At 24.6% G+C, this 25,746-nt stretch overlaps 1 pseudogene; it reads right to left on the reverse strand.

Annotated features, from left to right (window-relative positions):
• Positions 1-797: 797 nt before the first annotated feature.
• On the reverse strand, positions 798-25,472 carry LOC145836100 (visinin-like protein 1 pseudogene; annotated as a pseudogene).
• Positions 25,473-25,746: the final 274 nt, after the last annotated feature.

The raw sequence follows: 25,746 nt of genomic DNA on the forward strand, positions 1-25,746 counted from the left end.
AATTTTTTTATAAAGGACTCTTAAATTTCTTTGTAGTACACAATAGTTCTTAAAAAATGATCATTTTGTTGTAATTTTGCTAATAAAGAGTTTTATCAATTGTTACAATATGTTTTTCAAATTTATGCAGACTTAATTAATGCGTTTTTAATAAGTTCGTCCCGCAAACCCTAAGTAATTTTTAAGCTTCTAGTAACGTATTAAAGTATAACTGTACATAAATAACACTGAGTAAAATTAAAAAAAAAAAGTATTAACGACACAAAAATTATCAATACCTCGCATATTACCTATTAAAAAAAATAATAAAACTAATACAGTTTTATAAAACTTATTTTACAACAATAACTATTTATTTTATTTTTAAGTACAACTTTCAAACTACTACATGCACCTCTATTATGTTTATTTATTAGTTAGTTTATTAAAAATAAGCTAGTGAAAATAATAAAGATAGCACAAGAAAATACGGAAAAAATGTGATCAAATGGTTATTAAATTGGTTTGCAGTTATACAATTAGTTAAATAATCATTATAACTACGAGCCAATGAGATAAACAACGGAATATAATTGATACTATACAGCATGTAGAAATTTTTCTACATTGATCTTTAGCTGTAAAAACAATTACCAGTTTTAGTCAACAATTAGTCTGATATTTAGCTTTTATTTTGTTACTTGCTAAAACCGTTTTAAAAACAACAAATTAAGTTATATCCAACAGTTTATAACACTGATTTTCTTGTAATTAAAATAAAATTCTCCCACATGTGTATTATGACGTCATCACAAGCATTACGAAGTAGTGGACGGTTGACGTATGAGCATCAACAACGAAGGGTCCCTGTTGACCGCCTGTCTGAACTCGTCAAAAGTAATCTTGCAATTCTTGTCCTTGTCCATCCGCGTGAATATGTCCTCCACTCTCTCGTGCGGAGTCAGATCCGCTCCCATCGATTTGTGGATCTCATCCTGGCCCACCATCTTGTATATTGCCTGCAATGTTTGCTTTGTTCCTAATATAAAATTTCTGACTTAACTACAATGGTTTGAAATTGTACCATCTTGTGGTACAACTTAATTTATTGCCTTTAATGTGGATGGTTTGATTAAATTAATACATAAAGTCAACCATTATTTTTTATCTAAAAAATTGGTTTTATACTTTAAAAACTTTAAAATTAAAACTCCAATAAAACTGAAGTTGTAGAAAATGTTGACAGCATGAATTTTTAAGAGAACTATTGGCTTTATAACTAAAATGGTTACTACATGTTTTCCACCGAAATATTATAATGTGTTACTTAAAACTAACTAAATTGCACAATAGTTAAATATAACTGCACTTTCAAGCTAGCAAATAAAGTAAGTTTTGAAGTGTGTAAAAGTATTTATATCTACATTGACAGTGATAAATTTTACATAGTTTTTATAACAATTTACAAAAAAACATTGTAAAATCTTTTTAATCTTTAGGATAAATTATTCCAACTTTGTATAAGAGTTTTTTTTTACAAATGTTTTATGCTAAATTGGTGTACTTCTGCTGTATCACCTGAATCCCAAACAAAAGTTTATTTTTGACACAAATTTCGATTAAAAGCTTGATATAATTGCTAAAATATATATGTGCAAATACATAATTAATTTCAAATTTATTTTATTCAGATACTACTTAAAAAAAATAGTTATGAAAAACATAAGTTATATCCTAAAAAGCGTATTTAGATTTTATTCAATTCTTTATAGCAACAGTGTGGTTTTTGTTTAATACAAAAAACAGGTAGTTAGTTTTCACTTTATTTTTGAAAAAGATAATTTTAAAATATTCGCCTTTAGGTTTTACATATAAAATTAAATATGAATTAAATCTAAGCCAAAGCTGGGCAAACTGTGGCCCGCCGGCCGAATGATGAACTGAATTTCAAGTTGGAAACATACCTCTAAAAACAATAAAAACTAGTTCTTTTCATAGTTAAAATTTACAGCTAAGTTTTTGACATAATCAGTAATTGTTAGTGCTTAATCACTGCTTATTTTATCAAAGTTTTGATTCAAAACAATAACTATTTTAAATTACGACGGCCCGCGTAATCTTTTTTCTATGGAGTACGGCCCTCAAGCAACTACTTTTGTATGCGACTTATACAAGGCTTAGAGTAAATAATATTTAAAGAAAAATAAGTATACGTAAAACGTTTAGGTTTTTATATCAACTATAAGTTAAAAAAAGTTTTTTATTTAGGAATTAATAAAAAAATCTACTAAATTTTGTCCATATAAGCACAAAAAGACTTAATCATAAAACTGCTCTAATTTTTCGGAATATTGCTCCAAAATCGGAGGTTTACAAACAAAAGCATAGTGAAAATAATTTAATTAGAAAAAGGTATCGTGTTTTCTAGCATACTTAATTTTATATTGATTTTTTCTTTTGCAAAAATAAGTTGAATTAAGTTTGTTAAAAAGAAAATCTTTTGTTTTCTTTTTTATTTTAAACGATACATTTCAACTATATAGATTAGTATGTAGTTACTACTATGTTAATTAAATTATACCGTATGCTACGACTATAAAATAGTAATCGATTACTAATTAGTAAAATTTTTTCTATAAATTTTACTTTTATTCAATTTAGCTTTTATAAAAATAAGTAAACAACATAAAGTTTATTGTTATTAATTTTCCTGTGAACTTAAATGAGTTTATCTTTTAAGCATGTGTTCAAAACTCACAATCTAAATAAAATTTATTTGAAATTAATTTTTTTTTAATTTAAAATGCGTTATAAGTCATGGGTTGTTTTTTTTTAATTTATATCAAAAAGTACAATTCTTGATAGTATCAAGGAAATTATACTTGAAAAAAAAAAAAAAAATTGAGTTTTATGAAATCCAAAGTTCTATTTTTATAAATAATTAATCAATTACATTGTTTAAAATTATATTTATTTCAATAAAAAAAATAACAACTTAAATGCTTCATCAATTCATAATTTAAGATCAGTATTTAGATAAATTTTATTAAAAGTATACCATCAAATTTTTGTGGAAAAAAAATTGCAACACATTACAAACAAGTTTAGCTTTTACTAGCAGTAACCTTCGATAAAGTTTAAACTGTTTATAATGCGATCCAGCCAAAATATTATTTGTTAACATTATTTGACCCGAAAGTAAGCTCTCAACTTTTGTTCAAAATATTTTGAAACTTTTACAAAGTTATAACTTTTTTTTTTAATATTGATGTTTTATGTTAAAAATTTGTTATTCTTTCATCAAAAAGAAATTAAATTCTTTGTTTTAGTAAGTGGTTATATATGCTTGAAACTTTATTCAATTTTCAGGTTTTTTAATTTTAAAAGTCAACAATAAAAATAGTTTCATATAAATTAAAATTTTTAAATAACAATTTTTGTCTGGTTGATGCTTTATAACTTTAACAGTGATTACAAGGTACAAATGAAATATTAAAAACAAATTAAGCTTTTAAGTGCGAAAATTTTTATTGATTTAATTGCTTTAATCGATTTACATCTTTTGGAAAATCGAAGAGTTACGTAAAACTTCGATTCAGCGTTTATTTTTAGAACTGCAATGCAAAGCCTTGCTCTTTTGTGTTCTACAAACAAATATCTAAAATTTTGTAAAGTTTAAATTGTCTTAATCACATCTTTGATACGTCATAAAACAGGATCTTTTAGCCGGTTAAATTTAGTGATTATTTTGTATATGTATATATTGATTCATTTATCTACTTATATAAAACCAATAGTTTAAACAGCTGTTTCGTACGTGAAATATAAAACTTCATGTACTCCTGAGTAAGCTACAGTTTTTTACAAAAGTAAACAGAATTTTAAATTTTGATTTGTTTTATAATAATCATGACGTAGTAATGATACAGTTTATTGTACAGTTAGCTGAATTTTAAAATTACACTGTAGTTGTTAATATTTAAAGGGCAAGGTTATTTACGGCAATTGCAAAGTTTATCTTTTATGGTGCTTTTATCGTCTATATTGTTTTTTTTTAATATTTTATTGTTAGGTGCTATTATTTTGGTTGTGAATTTACTTGTACAACTGTATGATATTTTAATTGTGTTACGGTTGAATATTTTATTGTACGGATGGTTTTCGTCATATGATGTGGTAATCATATTTAAGAGTTGTTTACCTATTTTAGAACTTACATTTAGACTAAATGGTAGGTTGAACAAATGTCTCTTTTTTTTGTCTTTTATTTCTTTTTAGTAAAATGGTTGTATCGTATTTTAAGGTTTTATTATACTTGGCTGAATTTAATGCTTTTTGGTATTTTATTACCGTAAAGAACCTTGCCCTTTAAACAGCCAATGCCTAGTGTCAAATATAATATATAAAGCAACAATAACATCAAATAAAACAACAAAACAATGTTTAGGATCCAAAGGAAATACTTTCAAACAAAGATACAGAAACCATAAATCATCATTCAACAATATTAACAAAAGACATACAACAGAACTAGCGAACTACATATGTAGTTTAAAGATAAAAATACAGACTACAAAATTAAATGGGAAATATTAAACAGAACAAAATCAAAACTTAATACTAAATTCGGCTGCAAACTTTGTAACTTAGAAAAAATAGAAATTTATAAATCAGATAAGAACATAACACTAAACAAGAAAAGCGAAAGACAAAACATATGCATTCATTACCAAAAATACTTTTTTAGCAAAATTAAAACTAACTAAATATTAAAACGAAATAAAATACAAGCCGCAAAATAATTAACATTTAAAACATTTTTCTAACAGTTTAAAATAATTTTCTAACAGTTTAATACATCTTTCTAAAAATCTAAAATAACCTTTTCCAAACTCTCCAAAATGCAAAAAATAACATCTACTGCGTACTTTTCAAATTCAGCTAACTGTACAATAAATTGTGTATCATTACTACGTCATAATTATTATAAAAAAATTCGAAATCTAAATTTTTGGTCACTATTGTAATAAACTGTAGCTTACTCAGGAGTACATGAAGTTTTATATTTCATGAACGAAACAGGTTCTAAACTATTGTTTTTATATAACTAGATAACTATTTAGTTTCAATTTAATTTGTCGAGCACTATCGACCAATACTTTTTATAAAATATATAATATATACCTTTATATAAATATATGTTTAAGAGTATTATAAGTAAAACAATATACTAATAGGATCAAAAAAATAATATTTAGCTAGCTAAAGTCGTCAATCGATTGGAATTTTTATATCGCACTCCAAAAGAAGGCAAAAGTTTAATAACTGACATTAAAAAATAAGAATACACTAAAAACTAATTGTCTTGTTTATTTTCCAGTTAATAAAATTTGAAAAAACTTGATAAATTACAACATTTACAAAATTTATCTTGAGACATAAAAGAACGTTTTTAAGCTATAAATTTGTTAGGAATTTGATTATTTAAATTACTACTATATAGCAAATAAACTTTCCAATGTAATGGAATATTTTTTCGTATACTGTTTTGATAAAATATAACCACGGTAATACTTACCACGGTATTAAAACTATAAAATATTTATATATTCTTTAAAAATACTTATATATTAAAAAAAAAAAAATATTTCTAAAGTAAGCTGTAATCAAATGAAATTTTTTGTATAATAATTTAGAACATAAAATGTTAATTACCGTTGTTATACTGCTTATAAGATTAGTTGAAAAACGAAACTCAAATTCAAAATAAATCTTAAATTTAATAATTATTCATATTTATACAAACTTTGAAATGCATATAAAATTGACCATACGACCGAATTCACTTCTTTGTAAATAAGTTTATTTAAGCTTACACTTAAATATAATGATTATAAATATTAATAAAAATGAAATTATTTAGCAACAAATAATAAAGAATACCAACACGGTTTGCATGTATTTTAAAATGCTACTATTTAACAATCTAAACTTAACCGTTTTTTTCACCAGTTTTATGCATAATTTAAACTTTTCATTTATATAGTAGCTATTGGTTTTTAGTAGAAAATATGTTCTAATAATGATTTTTATAAATGTGTTAAGTTATTTTTATAATTTGACTTCTGATAAAGATTAAAAACCTAAAATATTTTTACTATAGACATTAACTTGTTAGGGTTTTTTTTTAATTTTGTGTGTTGTAATAATCTAATGAAGAAAGATTTTTTTTAATTTTTAATACTATTTTTATCATAAACTATACTTTTAATTTAAAGAAGTACTATAATATAACATGAAAGACTAAATATATTAAGAATTTTACAACTGTTTAACTTAATTACTTAAACAAATTTATTTTATGAAAGATGTGAGTATTTAAAGTATTTACTTATATTTGAAAAATATGACTCAACTTTACACACATAATTTTGTTAAATTAACTAGTATTTTGTAGCTACTAAAAATATATAAATTAATACTGTTTTATCAGACTTCTAAAATGGGAACGGGTCAAAACTGCACGAAGGGACAAAATTGTACGAAGACATTTTTGCACAGATATAAATAAAATTATTAAAAAAAAATTAAAAGTGGCTGCGTTAAAAATTGTCTGCTCGTGCAAAATTATCTAAGTGCAATTTGGTCCCGTCGTGCAGTTTCGTCCGCTCGTGCAAATTTGACACCTGACCCTCTAAAACACACTCATTATTTTGAGAACCATAACAAAAATATTTTAAACAAAACACAAGCAACCGTATAATGTTTTAAAGGTGAGATTCTTTATCAAAAAAGATAAAACGCAAATACAAATTGAGATTCGGCACAAAAACACGATACAGTAAACAGTTCACATGTACAGTGACGTCATAATAAAACCGTGCAGTCAGATGACACGAATCGATCTGTTTACTACAAAAAGCAAGCAGAATTTTGATTCGCTATGAAATTGAAGAATATATTGCATTTATAGTTATATATTTTGGTACTTTTTTGTTTGTATATATGAATTTTTAAAAATATTTAACTTTTTATAATATAAAAGAAATTCAATGTTCATGCTTTTATTATACAGCATAAATTATTTAACACTTTCATTATTTTTTTTGGCTTTTTCATCTAAGTACGCATTTTAGAATATTTTATTTCACTTTAAAAAATGTATGTTTATGTATATGTTAAAAACAGTTAAAATTTTTTTTTTAATCTTTATTGTCTTTGCATATTTGAAATGATATTAATTTTTGTCTTTTTAAAGTGTTAAGTATTTTTCATTTTTGTAAATATTGTAGCATAAAAATTTTGTTAAACAAAAAACAATTAAAAGCTTTTTTTTTACCTAAAAGTTAGTCAATGTATAGTGATTATTTTATAAAAAAGGAGAACTGTTTCTAAAGTTTAAAAGTGTTTTCCTTGTCAAACAAACAAAAAGTATTATATTTGAGTCTAGCGTTTGTGTTCAGAAATGTCATGAAATGTACATTACACTTTTAAATATAAAATACTTAATGATAAAATCACTTCTATTTATACATAGTTATTTGAGTACTTTGAATCCTTATTACTTAACTTGGACTTTTATATTTCTATAGTTTAGACACATTTTTAATAAAATTTTCAATTTTTAATTACAAAAAATTAGTCAAGCTTTTGGTTTTTTAATAAAAAAAAACAATTTCAAAAGTATGATAAAACCGTTTAAGAAATTTTGTCGTTTTTGAATTCAAACGTTTACTTACTTGCTACGTAAAAAGAATTTATTTGCAAAATTTACTATAACAAAACATATTTTTTTTAGTATTTGTTTATATAGAAAACTGTAAACAAAGCAATCTCTACATTATATTATAGTTTGCAATGACTCTTAACTCTAATGGTTTAGGTAAGTTCCTTCTAGATTTCTTTTTACTTATACCTATTCTCTAACTTTGTTACGAAAATCATAATACAAAAGATCTAATGTAGAATTAAAAGATTCTCCATGATTAAAAAAAAACTTCAATTAAAAAACGTAATAACTAATCTTTAAAAAAACTATTAATACTCAAATGTTCATTAACTATAAGTTGTTTATCAAAACTTAACGTTAAAAATATACATTTTTTTATCACTTTTACTAAAAAAGTTATACAATACTTTAAAACATAAACTATTTGTGTTATCATTTTATTTATATGCTTAATGTGAAACACTATTATCATTTATTGCAAGTTAACACAACTAGTTCTAAAAAAAGTATTTTCAATAAATATTTTTTGAAAAATTGATCGATTAATAATAAATTTTGGAAAAATAATTTATAAGGTTGATTACTTTACAAATGATTGTTTATGATAAAACTTAAGAGAAAAAATTTATAAAAACTATGTCGAACTTAGTTAATTTTTATTTGAAATTTTACAGACTCTAGTATACGCAAGTTTAGTAAAAAAATGTTTGTTTGTTATACCAACTTCATACATAATATCACAAAATATATCTTCAGTTTGAAATTATATTTTAAAATCTAAACTGTGGTAGTACAGTACAGTATTAAATTTTCATACTAAACTTTATAATTACGTTTAATAAACAACGATTTTTAAGTTTGCAAATTTAAGCTGTGCATAAAAACTACCCCTGTAAACTTAAACTTTATTTGTATACAAAAGACTTGTTAATTTTCATCATTGTATTTAAACCACAATTTCAAATGTAATGTTTCTTTCTTAACTAATTTTTTTATCAAATTGGTGTTTATCGGTTTTTTATCGACCACAATCTTTCGAAGCGGGAAAAATCATTAGCTGTTAAATAAATAATTGGTTTAACTGAACTATTAGAGATAAAATATTTGTTTAGATTTTATACTAAAACTTATTGTGGATTTAAAAAAAAAATACTTAATTTTTAAGGATTTTTATCAAGACTTGTTTGCTTTTAAAGTTTTAGTACAAACTGTGCTTGTTCTAAACTTAGTTTGTTTTTGTTGTATTTTTACATTTATTTATTTAGTTACATATTTTGTTTGGTACATAGCATTTGAAAAACTATTTTAACCAAATCAAATAGACATAAAGTATCAGATACTGATGTTTTTTTACTACATGTTTACATCAACGTTTTAAAGTTGATAAGTTAAGCAATTTTTGTGTATTTTTTCATAGGAAAACTGAAACAAATCAAAACTACTTTTAATCAATAAATTTCAAACAAACTAAAACGTATAAAAAAAGATTAGGTAAAACTTCACACAGCGTGTCAAAACTCCGCTTTTACTTTTAAAAAATGTAAAGAAGCATGCAAAAGGATTAAGTAGTTTATGATTTTTGAATTTTTAAAAAAGCTTTCTGTTATTTTCTGTAGCTTCCGCTTACCTTGTATGCGTCTCATTAATAAGCAACTGTCGCTTTTAAAACAAGAGCAACACAAAAAATTTAAAGCAGGTAAAAAAAACAGGAAAAAGCAGGAAAACAGGAAAAAAAAAGTTTTAGAAGGAACTTCCTATACGCAGTGCATAAATACTTATGAATTAAAAAACACACTTTCACAGTGATTAGGTCGAGTTAGAGCTAATGTTCTATCAACAAGCGATTTTAGCGAGTAATTACCGCTTTAATTAGACGTCAACAAAGCTTTTAAGTCGTTGCTAGGTGATAAATCAGCTTAAACTTTTGCAGCCAGCATGACTCATTTCCCCTTTTAAATACATTTTCTCAATGATAAACTTGAATGCAAAAAATGCATTCTATCTCTTAACTTTAAATCACAGGTTATAAACTCAATAAGGTTACTGTAAGTTTAAAACCAAAATAAGGTTAATATAGAGTTCGATTTTTTTTACACTGTTATAGAGCGCATAAACTCTTTATAAAAGTTATGATTTATTTAAATACGTGGTTAAAGATGTTTTTGACTAATCATAAATACCTTTTTTTTAAGGCTCTCACATAAGGTCGAAACTTATTTTTTATTCACAACAAAAATACTAACCTTTTAAAAAACAAATCTACTTATTTCTTTTTTGAAATAGATAAAAAGTTTATTTAGACGGGGTTAATCTCAACAAAATAAAAAGTTTTGTCTCTTAAAAGTCATATTTTTGACGGAAATTTTCTGTATAGATGGTACTACATTAATTATAATTTATCAACGTCTTATCTGTTACTGTCTGGCCTTATTAGATATGAAAAATAAGCTTTTGTACATGTTTTTTTGAAAAGTATTATAGTGTATACAGTTTAGTCAAAGCATATTAGAACAATTTTGCTAACAGAATAATTTAAAGGTAGTATCCTTAAACCAATTTATAATGAAACGTTTTATTAGAGCAATAAATTAGTGATTTCTTTTGTTTAGTTTAGAACAAAACTAGTTTACTTTTACAAATGGCACTTAAATAATTATATTTAAACTAAAATCATGTAAAGTGTTGGTTTTATCAGGAGTACAACAAGTTTTTGTTGTTTTTAAAATAATAATTGGATCATCTCAAATAGAAAATTATTACTAAACATGTAATGAATGGATATATTTCGTAACTTAATTTCGTTCAACGTTAAAAGAGAAATTATCTGTAGTCATAATAAAACTTATGATAAATATGTAGAAACTCTAAAATAAAAAAGAGATATCTAAACATAAAAGAAAATTAATATGAGCTAAATGATTTTATATACGAAGTCAAAAAATGTTTTCGGTAATTACTTTAAACTTAAAGTGTTATTTAAAAGTATATACACATTACACAATATTTGAACAGCATCTTATATTATAAAATATATCTCACTAACATGAAGTAACAAAAGTTGCAAACACTTACTATCCTTCTAGGGTAGTTATACATGGACTTAAATACCTAATAACTTAAAAGGCATTTAAAGAACTTCAAAACTGAACAAAGGGACATTTTACTAAAAAAAGTCAATTTAATAAGTTTAAACAAGAAGCATGGGATCTTAGTTTTATATATTTGTTAGAATTAACTATAATTATTTTAACTTGAATCCTAGTTATTAATTATTACAGTAATCAGGTTAGGTGACATTTTCCCCGTCCCGATAAATTATAATATTTTCTTCTATATTTAGTTTTTGGTTGAAAAATTAAAAACAAAGTGTTTTTTTTAGCTTTTAATTTTCCCGAGTTAATATTTTCTGAGAAGTTTTCAATCTATTATTTAATGCTACTCTTCTTTATGTAAGGTTTTTATTTAGATGAGTGTTTCAGTATTTAAAGATGTATGATTATTTCAATCATTTCAATTAGTTTTTTAAGAATAAAAAAAAATAATTACAAAAGTTCAAACTATCTTTTCTGTCTATTGCTAGGTTTCAGTAAAAATAAAACAATTCCGATCTTGTAAAATATCAATAAGATTTAGTAATGTTTTTAGGAATAAAACAGTTTAAAAAAATTCGGGTTTAAGGTTTACATAACAACTAAACTTTAAGTTAAGTCTATGCCTTTCTCTATCACTATAAGGGGTCTGAAAACTGCGGCACGCAAGTATAATGGTGTACTTTTAAGCTGAAAACATGCTCTTTAAAAACAATAAGAAAGTTTTTGTAGTAATAGTTTACAGTTAAGCTCTTGATTAAACAATCAGTAGTTCTCAGTGCTTAAATATTGCGTACTTTTAAAAATATGTAGTTCAAAATAGTATTTTACTTAGTAATTTTTTGAAATATTTTATATAACTACTGCCAAATGAAGAATTTTTTAATAAAGTGCGTCACGCGACCAAATACTTTTAGAAAAATTGGTCCGCGACTCATACAAGGCTGCCAACCCCTAGTCTGATAAGTTAGTGGCAAAGCAGCTTAACAGTCATGGTTTTCAAACAAACATTTTTTCATTAAGTATTTTATACTTAAACTAAATATATATTACTGAGTTATAAAAATGAAAAGTTTGTAAAAAACTATCAGTAAAAGGTAAAGTGCTTGCATGAAAATTTTAAAGAAAAAATTCTTAGTTTTAAAATTAAATATGCTACCTTTTTAATATTAGTTCCTTTTCCCAATACATGAACAAAACTAAACTCAAACGTTATCATTATTTTTCTTATCTACTGTTTTACACTTTATGATTTTTGAAGAAATATGGTAGAAAAGTATTTAAGTGATTTTTTTTGTTATATTAAGTACAAAACAAAGAGACTAATTTATAAACTTTAAAACAGAAAATTAACCTTTTTAAACGCTCTTTTAAAAGAAAATAAAATTTAGTTGTTAGTTTAATATAACTAAATACCGTAATTTTCTTAATATACAAACACTCTCACTCTTTACTTACTATTTCTTTACTCTTAATGATTAATTTTGCAATAACAGTTTGTATTTACACTTTAAAAACTATTTTCATAGTGGAAAATAATTTTGTATCAATATAAAGCTTAGTTTTACAGTTCTTGAAAATTCCTAAAAATAACTGTATTGAGTAAAACAAGTCTACGTAAAACCTTTATAGGTGTTTTTTATCAATTTTAAGTTACAACAAGACATTATATCAACTATATCTTAAAGAAACATTAAAAAACTACATTTCATTAAAGCAGAAAAATATTGAATCATAAAGCTACTTAAAATATTCAGAATGGCAGGTTAGCGAACAAAAAAAGAGAGAAAATAACTTAATTACAAAAAGAGGCTACATTTTCCGGCTTGCTTAATTTTGCATTGATTATTTTTTTAAATACAAATAAAATTATTTATTATAAAAGTTGTAAAAAAATATATATTGTATTTCTTTTTAATTTTTAACTTTATTTATTAACTATATAGATTAATTTCTAAGTACTACCGTGTTAAAAAAATTATAACATATGATACAAACATAAAACATTTATCGAGTATTAATTAGTAAAAACCATTGTAATAATTTTATTTGTATACAGATCAGTTTTTTTGAGAAATAAGTTCTTCAAAAAGAATTTTTAATTACTAATTTTTATCTAAGTTTAACAGAGTTTACTTTTTTAGCATGTATTCAAAAAGCACGCTTTAATAAACATTATTTAAAAATAATACATTTAAATTTAAACTGCGTTGTAAATCATATGTTGTTTTTTCAATTTCCGTCACCAAAAGTAATTTTAATCAATAATGTCAAGGAAGTAAAAAAGTTGCTTGAAGACTTAATTTGAGTTTGCATGTATATAAGGTTCTTGTTTATTATACTAAACACCTTTCAATATATTTATTATAGCCATATTAATTTCAATAGAAAATACCTTAATAATACAAACACTTTTATTAATTGATACTTTAAACTGGTTTTCGGATAAAGTTTAACTAAAGTTTAACATGAAAGTTTTGTATCAGACTTATTTTAAACAAAATACTGCAACAAATTACGAAAAAATTTGACTTTTATTATTAATAACCTTCGACAAGTTCGTGGTCCTTTCAAAACATAGTTTTTTAACTTTAATTGACCCGAAAATTTTCTTTCAACTAGCTGTACAATATATTTTGAATTTATATTATTTTTTTTTTATAAAAATGATTGCTGTCTTACATAAAAAAATGTAGTTGTTTTACCAACAATAAATAAATTTGTAACATTTCTATGCTTAATAGTTTATTTAGTTTATAAAGTCGAAAACAAATTAATTTTTACGAATACAATATCCTTAGAATTTTCAAACAAAAAAATTGTCAGGTTGATGCTTAATAGTTATTACAAGTTACTATTTAAATATAAAAAACGAACTAGATATTTAAGTGCAAACATTTTTTTATTGATTTAATTGCTTTAATCGATTTACATCTTTTGGAAAATCGAAGAGTTACGTAAATACTTCGATTCAGCGTTTATTTTTAGAACTGCAATGCCAAGCCTCGCTCCTTTGTGTTTTATAAACAAATATCAACAAATTTTGTAAAGTTAAAATTGTCTTAATCAAATCCTTGACACTTATTAAAACAGGATACTTAGACCGGGCAAATTTAGTGACAATGTATATCGATATATGTTAAAGAGTATTATGTAGAAAACAAAATACCAGTAATATTATATAATTTAATATTTAGCTAGCTATAGTCCTGAATCGATTGTAACTTTTATACAGTGCTCCTATAGAAGGCGAAATAAACTTATTGAATCAAGTTTAAATAACTAAATTTGCATGCTTTCGAGTGCGGGTTTATATTAAACTTTTTCAACTCTGAATCAAAGCGTTAGGCTCAAACTGATTAACCTTTTGAAAAAGGGAAGCATTTGTTAGATTAGATTAGCTTTTTTGCTAAGATGTTCAGAATGCTTCCATTTGAACCTTAGTTCTTTATTACACTGTTTTTAAATTTAAAAAAATTAACGTATTTTTGTTCAGAAGCCAATGTTTGGATTTTTTCAAGTTTAAAAAGTAGTTTTCTCAAGCTAATATATTTGAATTTTCAAACTAGTACAGACAAGTGTAATTTATTATTTACGGAAAAACGTTAGTTTTGATTGGAATAGACACGGATATTTTATAAACTAGTTGGTAAAGTTTGTTTTTTTTTATAAGCGTAGAGGTCAAATTAAGGTAGCAACTAATTTGAAAATCTATAGACAGAACTCTAAATAAAGTCAAAATTTTAAATTTAATTGATGTATAAGTTATTAAGAACATACTAATATATATTGCTATCTTACGATTTGGATTAGAACATTACTATTATGCTAAAAACTAATACATAAAATCTAGTAGTATTTTGAATCCAGAATACGAAATGCAATCATAACCATAAAAACTGTATCTATTTTTATGACTTTATTTTTATTTTACTTAAATCAACAACAATAAAGTTAACATTCAGTTTTTAAATGAAGAAACTCACAATCAACTATTATTTTTTTCATGAAGTTCAAAATACAAATATACAAAACTAACTTTGACCATTAAAATCGCACTTTTTTGTTTAAGATTCTTGTAAATACCTTTTTACCGTTTATATGAGCAAAACAACATTATTTAAAAAAATATAAAACGCTCTGTTTTTGTTGAGTAGGCCCACCTCAACCTCCTTTCAAATGTACCACGTGACGTAATTGACAGGGCGAACATGAACTCACTGAAGTCAAGCGAACCGTCACCACTTGAACCGAATGTTCTACAGTGTTTAAAACAGTTAACAAAACTAAATAAGTTTTTATGATAAAATTCTTTAAAGTTTTTTACAGTGAAATAAGAGTATTCTAATAACCTAAAAAAGTTGTGTTATATAAAAAAAAATTTCATTAAGTAGAAAACAATTATATAAGGTAAATAGTTGAATAGGGTGATAAATGGAGAATATTTTTAACAAAGCAAAGCTTAAAGCTTACATTGTATTAGAAACAACTTTTTGTTTGCACAAGTGATGTAAACCGAAAAGTTAGTTTTTTAAGATTTTTATCACTTGAAAGCTATTCTTTTATGAAAGCTTGCATGTATCTAAAGTATTTAATTATAATTTTGTAAAATCACTTAAACTCACACAAATAAAAGCTTTGTGAAATTAACTTAGCTTTGTAGTTAACAAAATATTATAAAGTGCTAGGCGAATACTTACACAAAATTTTAATTATTCTAACGACCTTCTAAAATAAAGTAATTACTTTAACGATAACAAAAACCATTCTAAACAAAACACGAGCAAACGTGTAATGTTTTAAGTTGAGATTGTTTATCAAATAATAAAAACTGTAAACACAAATTGAGATTCGGCACAAAATTTAACACAGTAAACAAGTTCACATGTAAAGTGACGTCATAATAAAACCGTGTAGCCAGATGACACGAATCGATTTGTTTACTACAAAAAGCAAGCAGCTTGATGATTCGCTGTGATATTCACGAACATATAGCATTTATAATTATACTTCTTTAACAATTTCTGATTATATGTTTAGATAAAAATGTTTGCTAAAATATTTTTCTTTGTAAGCCAAATTTATTTTGCACACTCAATGTAAAGCATAAATTATTCAGCACTTTTTTTTTGGCTTTTAATCAATCAAATATGTTTTTTAAAATATTTCATTACAATTAAAAGATACACTTAATGTTTGTTTATATATATGTGACAGACCATTAAAAATGTTTATGTACTTTTTGATACATTTTAAAATTAGTAATAACATTAATTTTATGCTTTTAAAGTATTAAGTATACTTTACTAAGTTAAATGTTGTATTCTCTTGAACTTATTTATATGAAAAATCATTTAAAACTTGCGTTTCTTTATACAGTCAAATCCTAAAGTTTATTTTATGTTAAGATAACTTTTTCTAAAGTTTATAAGTATTTTCTTTCTCAAACAACAAAAACAGAGAACTAAATTTTGTTTCAGAACTTGTGTCCGAAGATTCGAAAAAAATTACAGGACACTTTTCTATAATAAATACTTAACGCGAAAAGCGTTTCAAGTACAAATATGTTTTGAGTATTTTGACTCAATAATTCTTAATTTGACTTTTTTCTGTTTCACACAGTTTGCTAAAGAATTTATGCACTTTTAGAGTACAAATAAAACAGGCTTTATTTTTTAAATTAAAATAAAACTATCAACTAAAGTTATATATAGTTTTCAATATCAACAAATTTAGCTGTTAACTTATACTTATATAAAACTATTCAATTTTTTGAGCAGAACAGTTAATTTTATTAAAGTAGAACAGTAGCAACTAAAGTTTATATATTTTTGTTTCTTAAAAGCACCATTAAAACTTTATTTTCTCGAGTTTCAACAGTAAATAAAACAAGTTTCAGTTTCAAATAAAACTTCTTCTAAAAAGGCGCGACTAAAAAACAACACAATAAAAACTTTTAATGAACTCAATTTTAAAACAAGGATTTATGTGGGGGCGACTAAATTTAATTTCCTAGATACACCCCTAGATACTGCTAAAAATACATTTAAACCATACCAAAAAGAAAACGCTAATTTGATTCATATTAACAATTCGTCGAACCATCCGTCCATTTTCAAAAAGAACCTCCCAAAAATAATCGACAAAAGACTTAACAGACTATCAAATACTGAAGAAAATTTTTAAAGAATCAATGACCGGATACCACAATGCTCTAACTAACTCCAATTTCAAACACAAACTTAAATACTCAAACTACCTAGGTAATCAAAATTAAAAGAAACCAACACTTACAAGAAAAACGATCTACTTCAACCTACCCTACTTCAATCTATATCAACCTAAACTATTTATAAAACTATTAAACTATTTCTCATTTAATGTTTATCAAACACTTTTATTCAAGATTAAATATAAACAATCTAATAGTTCTTTCAAATTTATTATATAGTTCGAACTTCGCTTAACGTATTTTTACAAATAACTTTACCATACAACAAGTACTCGTTTTTTTAAAAGTTAAAAAACACGGTAATAAAGACAAAGTTGTTAAAACATGAACTCTGCCGTTTTTAAATATAAACATTTACTACCTACATAAAACAAATTTATCTGCAAAAACTTCTAAAACAAGAGAGCTTTTCTTTCAGTATTTGTTTATATAAAAAACGTATAGAAAACACAAACTTTGTGAACAAAACAACCTCTACAGATTAGTGTAATTTACAACGACTCTCTTCTTTGATGTGTTTATGAAAATCCACTTAGACTTAAGTTTGATTTATCTCGTTGTCTCATTGTGTTGGTTTTGTTCAAAGTATTTGAAATCAAAACATCTATAAAGTATTAAGTAGAATAAAAGTAATCCCCATGAACAACAAAAAGCTCCAGCTAGATAACTGTAATATTACCACTTAAATAAGCTATTTATCAACAAGTGTTTTTAATGTTATCCATTTACTTATAGGTTTTTAAAAAAAGTATATAAAAAATTTTTATAATCAAATCAGGCAAACATAAATTATAAATTACTGTTGCCGTGTTTACTACATACTTACAATAACTTATTCAAGTTGATAAGTTAAGCAATATTTTGGTAATTTTTTTTTTGAAGTTAAGAAACTAAGACGGATCAAATCTGTTTTTATCAATAAATAAAACTAACATTTTAAATAAATTAAAACCGTCTAAAAAACAATTAAATTGCTCTTTAAATTGTGTGTAAAAGTTTTACCTTCACTTTAAAAATGTATAAGAAAATTTTTTGTTTAGAAAACAACGATTAAGTATATTTTGATTTTTTTTTCAAACATCTTCTGTAGTTTTTGCCTAACTTGTATCCGTCTCATAAGAAAGCAACGCCGCTTTTATAACAAGAACCAAACTAAAAAGTTAAAGTAAGTCACTTTGAAAAAGCAAGAAAAAAAAAGTTTTAGAAGGAACTTTCTAAACACAGTGCATAAATACTTATAAATTAAAAAAAACACATTTAACAGTGATTCAAGTCGAGTTAGAGCTAATGTTCTATCAACAAGCGATTTTAGCGAGTAACTACCGCTTTAATTAGACGTCAACAAAGCTTTTAAGTCGTTGCTAGGTGATAAATCAGCTGAAAATTTTGCAGCCAACTTGACTCATTTCACCTTCTGAATACATTTTCTCAATAACAAACTTGATGCAAAAATTTTTATAGTTGTAATCACTAAGTTAAGGTTAAAAATTTAACGTCAGTTTTAGAAAAACTGTTAATAAATTAATTTCTTTTAATTTTATAAAGTGTTTAAAAATTAATTAAAAAAGTTTTTGAATGACAGCAAAATAACTAAATAATTTTTTCAACTCTCAGTTAGACAAATTTTCAATTTTAATGTAGCTTTATTTGCAGTTCTATTCAGCATAATTTTTATTACATGCTTCAATTTCTTTAAAGTAATTAACTAAATAAACAGTAAACTACATTCAAAGCTTTAAAGTTAAAACTTTTAGATATAAAACTATGATCAGGTATTTTATAAGTAACGTTTCAAAGTTTTAAAGATTCTTCTTAACGTGTTTTCCAAAACAGTTCATTCTTGAAAAACAAACTATTTAATCAAAATCTTTGTTAGATATAAAACTTATTTTCACTAAAAACGAAAACAATATACCTCATTTCAAACTATCAGTCAATGTTTTGTAGAGAAAAATAATCAATTTATTCATACAGGGTTATCCTAAACAAAACAAAATGCTTTACGTCTGAAAAGTCATATTTTTGACGAAAATTTTCTGCATAGTTAGCGGCTTTAACTCTTACTTATCAATATTTTATAACTTACTTTCTGGATTTGGTCTGATACAAAAAAAACTATTTTACCTAACTGTAACATGAGATAATATTTACAGGGTTTAGCACACAAGTATACTAAACAAAATCGCTAATTTAAAACTTACTCTCAATAAACACGAAAAAAATATATCTTATTTATACAATCAATCTACTTCTTGTAGAGAAAAATAAGAAGTTTATTCATACAGGGTTAATCTAAACAAAATAAAGTGCTTCACGTCTGAAAAGTCATATTTTTGATGAAAATTTTGTGCATAGTTAGCGGCTTTAACTCTTACTTATCAATATTTTATTAGTCACTGTCTGGATTTGGTCTGATAATATAGAAATACTGTAACCTTAGTTTATAGCATAGTAGTAAGTTGAAGAAAACTATTTTAAAACAAACTTTTAATGAAAGCTATAAAAAGTTTTTATTAAATTAAAATCTTTAATGTAGTTTTAAATTATTAGTTGTCTTTGTTTAACTTATTTAATAAAAAATGTTGTCTAATAATACTTAATATATGATTTAATCGCAAACTGTCAAAGCTTATTTTATTGTAAAATATATTGATTTTTTTTGACTTTATAAACCTTAATGAAATTTGAAAAACTTCTTTCTAAAATAAAATTGCTTAATAACTGTTTTTATCGAAGTTGCATGCTTTTTTTATTTGGTTAAAAAATTGAATGATAAATTACTTAAATGGTTTTATTATTCTCTTACAGATAAAGATTCTTTAAAAAAAAATCTAAACATTAAAAAATTAAAAGAAGTCTACATTATGCATCTTTAAGCAAAAAAAACCTTAAATATGATCAGTATCAAACAAACACACATCTTAAGGTATTTTAAACCAACATAGGTTTAAAGTTCTTACAATAAGAAAAGTATACAAGTCGTACAATATTTAACTTAAATATTCAATATCTTTACTTCAAAAACTTCAATCTAGTAAATAAACTGTCACCAATGAGTGTTTCACAATATTAATAAATGGTTTAGAAGAATAATTTATACATAAGTGCGTAAAAGTATACTTTAATCGAACTTAAAGGAATATTAATAATGTTTTACTTAGTTTCCTCCTTTATTTGTAGTCTGCTTATTTTAGTACAATGAAAGATGTTCTTAGCATTTTTAAGAGCAGCAAATCAAAAAGTTCTTGTTATCAATGACTAAAAATATAAATGTTAAATAGTGTAAAAGTATAGTTGAACTTTTTTTTATATACTTTAACTAAAATTATATTGATTAAGTACTACTTATAAAAATTAAAAGTAACAGCTTTTAATTAAAAGTAAAAATACATTGCAATTTTAGTTTTTACAAAGTACAAAGTAATGTTTTGTATTTCCTTAAAATAAAACCAAATTTTAAAACTAAGTACCAAAAAAAAAACTATCACGCCTTATAAAAATAATTTAAAGATAAAACAACCAGCCATTGTCAGAAAGAATTGTTATAATTTGAGCATCCCAAAAAATTGATTATAACACATGTTCTCGATAAAACATTTCTTACTGCAAAAGCCACATAAAAAGTTTAATGATTTGCTGAGATCAAAAGCAATGTAGAACTTTTTTTGCAAGAAACTAAATATTATAAATTTAACGAGTTTTCTAAAACATTGTTACAATCTTTGAACAAACTATAACTACAGAAAACATGAAAAACAGTTTACTTCAATTAAAAAAATATTATCGACATTTGTTAAAAATTACAATGAGTTTATTTTGATAAAGTTGTTTTATTACCGATATTCTTTAGCGTTATTTTAAGTATTCTTTAAATGTTTTAATATAATAAAATTCACAAAATAAATAAACGTTTTTTTGTTAACAAACTAATCTAATAAACTAAATTTCATTTTACAAATTAAAAATGGACAACGTTGAACAAGACTATTCAAACTCGGACTTAGTTGTCAAAGAGTTCAAGTCAACAATAACTTATAAGCCTGCGACTCAATAAGAAATTAATATTTGAAAAATTATAAAATGTGTACGTGGTTCTATTTAATGCCTAAGACAATTTATTTTGAAAAATCAAGTATTTTTTTAAGTATGGTTAGTATATGGATAAAATCATGGGTACTTTTAGTTTAGTTTTAATAATATTTTAATACTTTACTTTTCTATCATAATCTTATTAATAAATGTACGAATGATAGCTGCGTATGTTGTTTATTGAATGACAAAAAATACGCTCAAAAAGTTTGGTCCCAGGACCTGGTGTACAAAAAACCTTTCGATTATGAGATATTAGACCTACACTGAATTTTTTTTCAATTGTTTATAACTTTTTGAGTTGTAGCTCTTTAAACTGTTTTTTAGTGAACTTGAATTTTATGAATTTAAACTGTCATGTAACCGTTTAACAACTACTTAATTTTTATCACAAAAACACGCTATTAAAATAAAGCTGAGAGTTTTGATAAAAACTATTTTTATGTGATATGTCAGGCTGTAGGTGCTCGCGGGCCAAACTTCAAATTTACAAATTCTCGCGGGCTGCACTTTTAGTTTTAGTGATATTTAAATAATCTTTTGGTTTTAGTTTTAGTCACACCAGAGAAAGTTTTACTTTTGTTCACTTTATAATTTTAAATTACTTTTAGCTACATATAGTGTGCCTACTTGAATTATAAATATTTCTTGGAATAAAATTTGCATTGATTAATATAGTTAAGTCATAATAAACTTTGTACTTTCTTAAACGCTTAATAAGTAAAACTTAATATTTTTATAATTTTACTTACAACCTAACCCTCTATAAAAACCGAGCTTGAAAAACATTTGTAGGTCACTTTTATACATTTGTTATACAATAAATCATTTTTAATATTTCTAAAAGTATCAAATTTACAAAATAATTTATCTTAAATAATTTGCTCTCTTTAAAAATTCAGTAATTAGTTAACTAAACAAAACTTTAACCTATTTTTATTGTAGAAAAGGTAAAACAACTTCTTTAATATAACTAATTCTCGAATACTACGAATAAAACACGTTATTAGTTATTATTTAGTCTTTTACATGGTTGCCACTTTAAAAGCAAAAATATCTGAGTTAAATCATATCAGCTCAAGTTTATTAAAAATTGAAAAAGCTAAAAAACTTGCTGTTAATCAAGCTTAAATACCTAACTAAAGTATCTTAATAATAAAGAAGTACAGAATATTTAAGTAGACATTCTGTAAAATACAATTAATAAACTACACTACAGTCATTAAAACTCTACTGAGAATTGAAAGATTTATTTTAAGTGTTTAAAAAAAAACTTGAAAACACCTGAGTTTGAAAAAATGTCTTAAACAGGTTTAACCCAATCTGAGTTTTTAAGTTTTTAAACCAGCCTGTTTTTTTTAATTTTTGTAAGTCAGCTTAAAGGACAGCTAAGTTTCATTAATATTTTTATCAAAAGTATCAAAATATTATAACGACTAATGACATAAAAAGACTTGTTATTTTGTTAAGCATTATAGAAAATGTTTGTCTGTAATAAAAATATTGAACAAGAGCTATAAGAATTAAAAACGTTGTTACTTAGAAGTTACTGCAAAAAACCAAAAAAAAAAAGATATCGCCTAAGTTAGTTCCAACAAAGCTCATGAATATCTTCAGTAACTACAGGCTGATCAGAAAAAGCTATTAAGTCAAGTTATAAAGTGACAAAATTAGTTACAAAAAAGAAGATGCCGTTTAGAACTTTAAACTTTTTAAAAAAGCTTGTGTTGGCGGTAGTAAAACATTCTTGTTTATTTCTTCAATGACAATAAGAAGTCATGTCTAGTAGATGTGTAAATATCTGAAGACTATAAAGCTGCAAAAATCAAACTAAGAATTTTTTCATTCTGTTAAGATGAGAGCACTGCTACACAAATATTGCTCATCTTAGAAACTTTAATAAATGTGTTTTTACTAATTTTGACATTTTGGAATAATTTCTAGGTTTAGTTCAAATGCAAATCACAACAACAGGTTAAGAAATATAAAAAGCAAAGGTAAATGCACCAACATAAAGTATTTATAAGTATTTTTTGTTGTTTCTGTTTTATATATAAAGCTAAATTAAAGGTAAAATATCTGTATTAAACAATATAGCAATATTGTGAAGATGCTATTAAGCTACTTTAAGTATATTTAATAAACAAAAATATTTATATGGTAGACATTTTGTGTCAAATCAAAATTTCATTAATGTACACTAGAAAATTGTTTTAAAATTACTGGTTTTTTCAAAAATTCTCAAATTCAAGGTTTTTCAGATATTTAAAGCCTAAATTTTCAAATTTCGAGCTTTTTCTGATTCAAGTTTTTTGGCAACATTGGTTGTTTATTTTTAAAAGAATACAATCAATATAAATAATATCTCAAGCGATATCAGCTGCAATACTTAAGATTTAACATATATTATAATTTAAACCAAAACTGTAAATTGAACAAAACATCATAAGTTTAATTTACCACTCTTTGAAGCAAAAAAGCCAGCCTAAGTGACCAAAAACTATCTTGTTATTTTAGCATACAAAAAGTAATTCAAGCCAAAAACTGAAAAAATTACTAAATTAGCCTGAGATTAGAAGTCTTCAAATAGTCATAGTCTGAGTATGGGGCAATGTATAGTTGTTCATTTGCTTGAATTCGAAATACTTTGATTAACAATGTACAAACTTAACAAGTTTACTAACCCTAAATATAGTTTGTATTAAAGGGTAGTTCCAAAAAAATAGCAACTGTGTATATTAGTATGCAACGCATAAGAATCAACTAAATTTGCCAAAAAGCATTGCTTTAAAAATAAAAAGGTGTACCTAACAAAAACTGTTTTAATTTATGTCATATCTAGTTTTAAATGTGTCTGTACAAGATTATACATTACATGTAGAAACAAAATTTAAGAAAATCATGCATAAACTATACTTAATCTAGCTTAAGTATTAAAAAAAGTTAAAAAGTTAGCGTTTTAAAATATGAGCAGCTTTGTACATTGGTGTGCATAGGAATTGATTTAAAGTGCAAAGACAACTTCTAAAAAATAAAAATCTGTCAAAACCAAAATAAAATATATATTTTTATACATAAGACAAGTCTTTTTCAACAACACAAATATATTTCAACAATTTTCTTCAGTGTGATTACAATTGTAACAAGGTAAAACAAATTTTAAAGTTATATAGCCTTTTTAATTATATGAGAAATTATCAATCAATTAGCAAAAAAAACCCTAAACTATAACAAAAAATTAAAAACAACAAGGAAAACATAATTAACTGTAACAATTTAAAACAAAACAAAATTAGTCTAATTTAAACAAGGATAATGAGTAATCAAACTCTCTTTGTTTGCATAATTCTGGCTTGTCCAAGTGAATATAAATAGCTTCTATTTTAATTAAATCAAAAATGTTCGTGCAACTTCTTAAAACTTTGAACTTTGTCTCACTGTAATTATTACCACATTTAGGATTTTTTACTAAGTGCTCTGAAATTGATGATCTTTTTGTTGCGTTTAAGGTTGCAATACTCATTTTCTTCGGTTGATTTTTGATATGGTCTTTCACGCACTTAGGTACGTGCTCTTTTATTCTTGTTTCTAAATGCCTAGAAGTTTGTCCTATATAACTGTTTGCGCAACAGCATTTATACGTGTATACCACGCAACTTTTGTGTTTGTAGGATATTAGATCTTTACCTCTAGGATTTAGGATAGCAGCAGATGTTAAAATTACTCTTGGTTTAGAAGCATGGTAAACTTTTTCTGTCATATTCTTGATATCTCTTTCAACTTGTTTTGATTTTTCACCCACATAGGGCAAAATTAATAGAACAGGACATTTCTCTGGTCCATAAGGTTTTGTGTACTTTAGTCTTTTCAATTCAGTTTTGAATACCTTATCAATCAACGGATTAGGGTATCCGTTCTTTATTAGTAATTCTTTTATAACCTTAAGTTCATTCTGAAATACCTCTGGCGAACATATTTTATTTGCTCTATGAAATAGGGTTTTAATCAAACCAATTTTTCTTCTTTTACTGCAATATGATTGAAAGTTAAGGTATTGACCAGTAAATGGTTTTCTGAAAATAGACGTTATGAAATTATTATCCTTTCTTTTGATTAAAACATCTAAAAATGATATTTGATCATTTTCTTCATTTTCTTTTGTAAATTTAATAGCACTATGCAAAGAGTTTAACCTCTCAAACAATAAATTACTAACTTTTACACTATCACTGATAACAAAACAATCATCCACGTACCTCATGTACTTACAATTTGAATCGAATTCTGGTAGAACTTTGTATTCAAGATAGCCCATAAATATGTTTGCCAATGTAGGTCCTAATGGGGAACCCATTAAGAACTTTTGCAAACTTAAGCCAGAACATAGTTCTGTAATTAATTCAAAAGAAATCAGAAGTAGTCTGACTAAGATTAAAAGTAATGAACATATTGTCATTACTAAACCTGACAAAGGTTCAGGAATCGTAATTCTCAATAAAGAGGACTATAATTCTAAAATGTTGAACATAATTAATGATGAGAAGAAGTTTTTGAAAATAGGTCCTGTAGGAGATAACCTAACTATAGTTAAGTTGGAAAAGAAAATTATTCAAATATTAAAAGATTTA

Source organism: Thalia democratica, chromosome 1 (genome assembly GCF_965202585.1).
Source record: "Thalia democratica chromosome 1, ktThaDemo2.hap1.1, whole genome shotgun sequence".
Classification (NCBI taxonomy): domain Eukaryota; kingdom Metazoa; phylum Chordata; class Thaliacea; order Salpida; family Salpidae; genus Thalia; species Thalia democratica.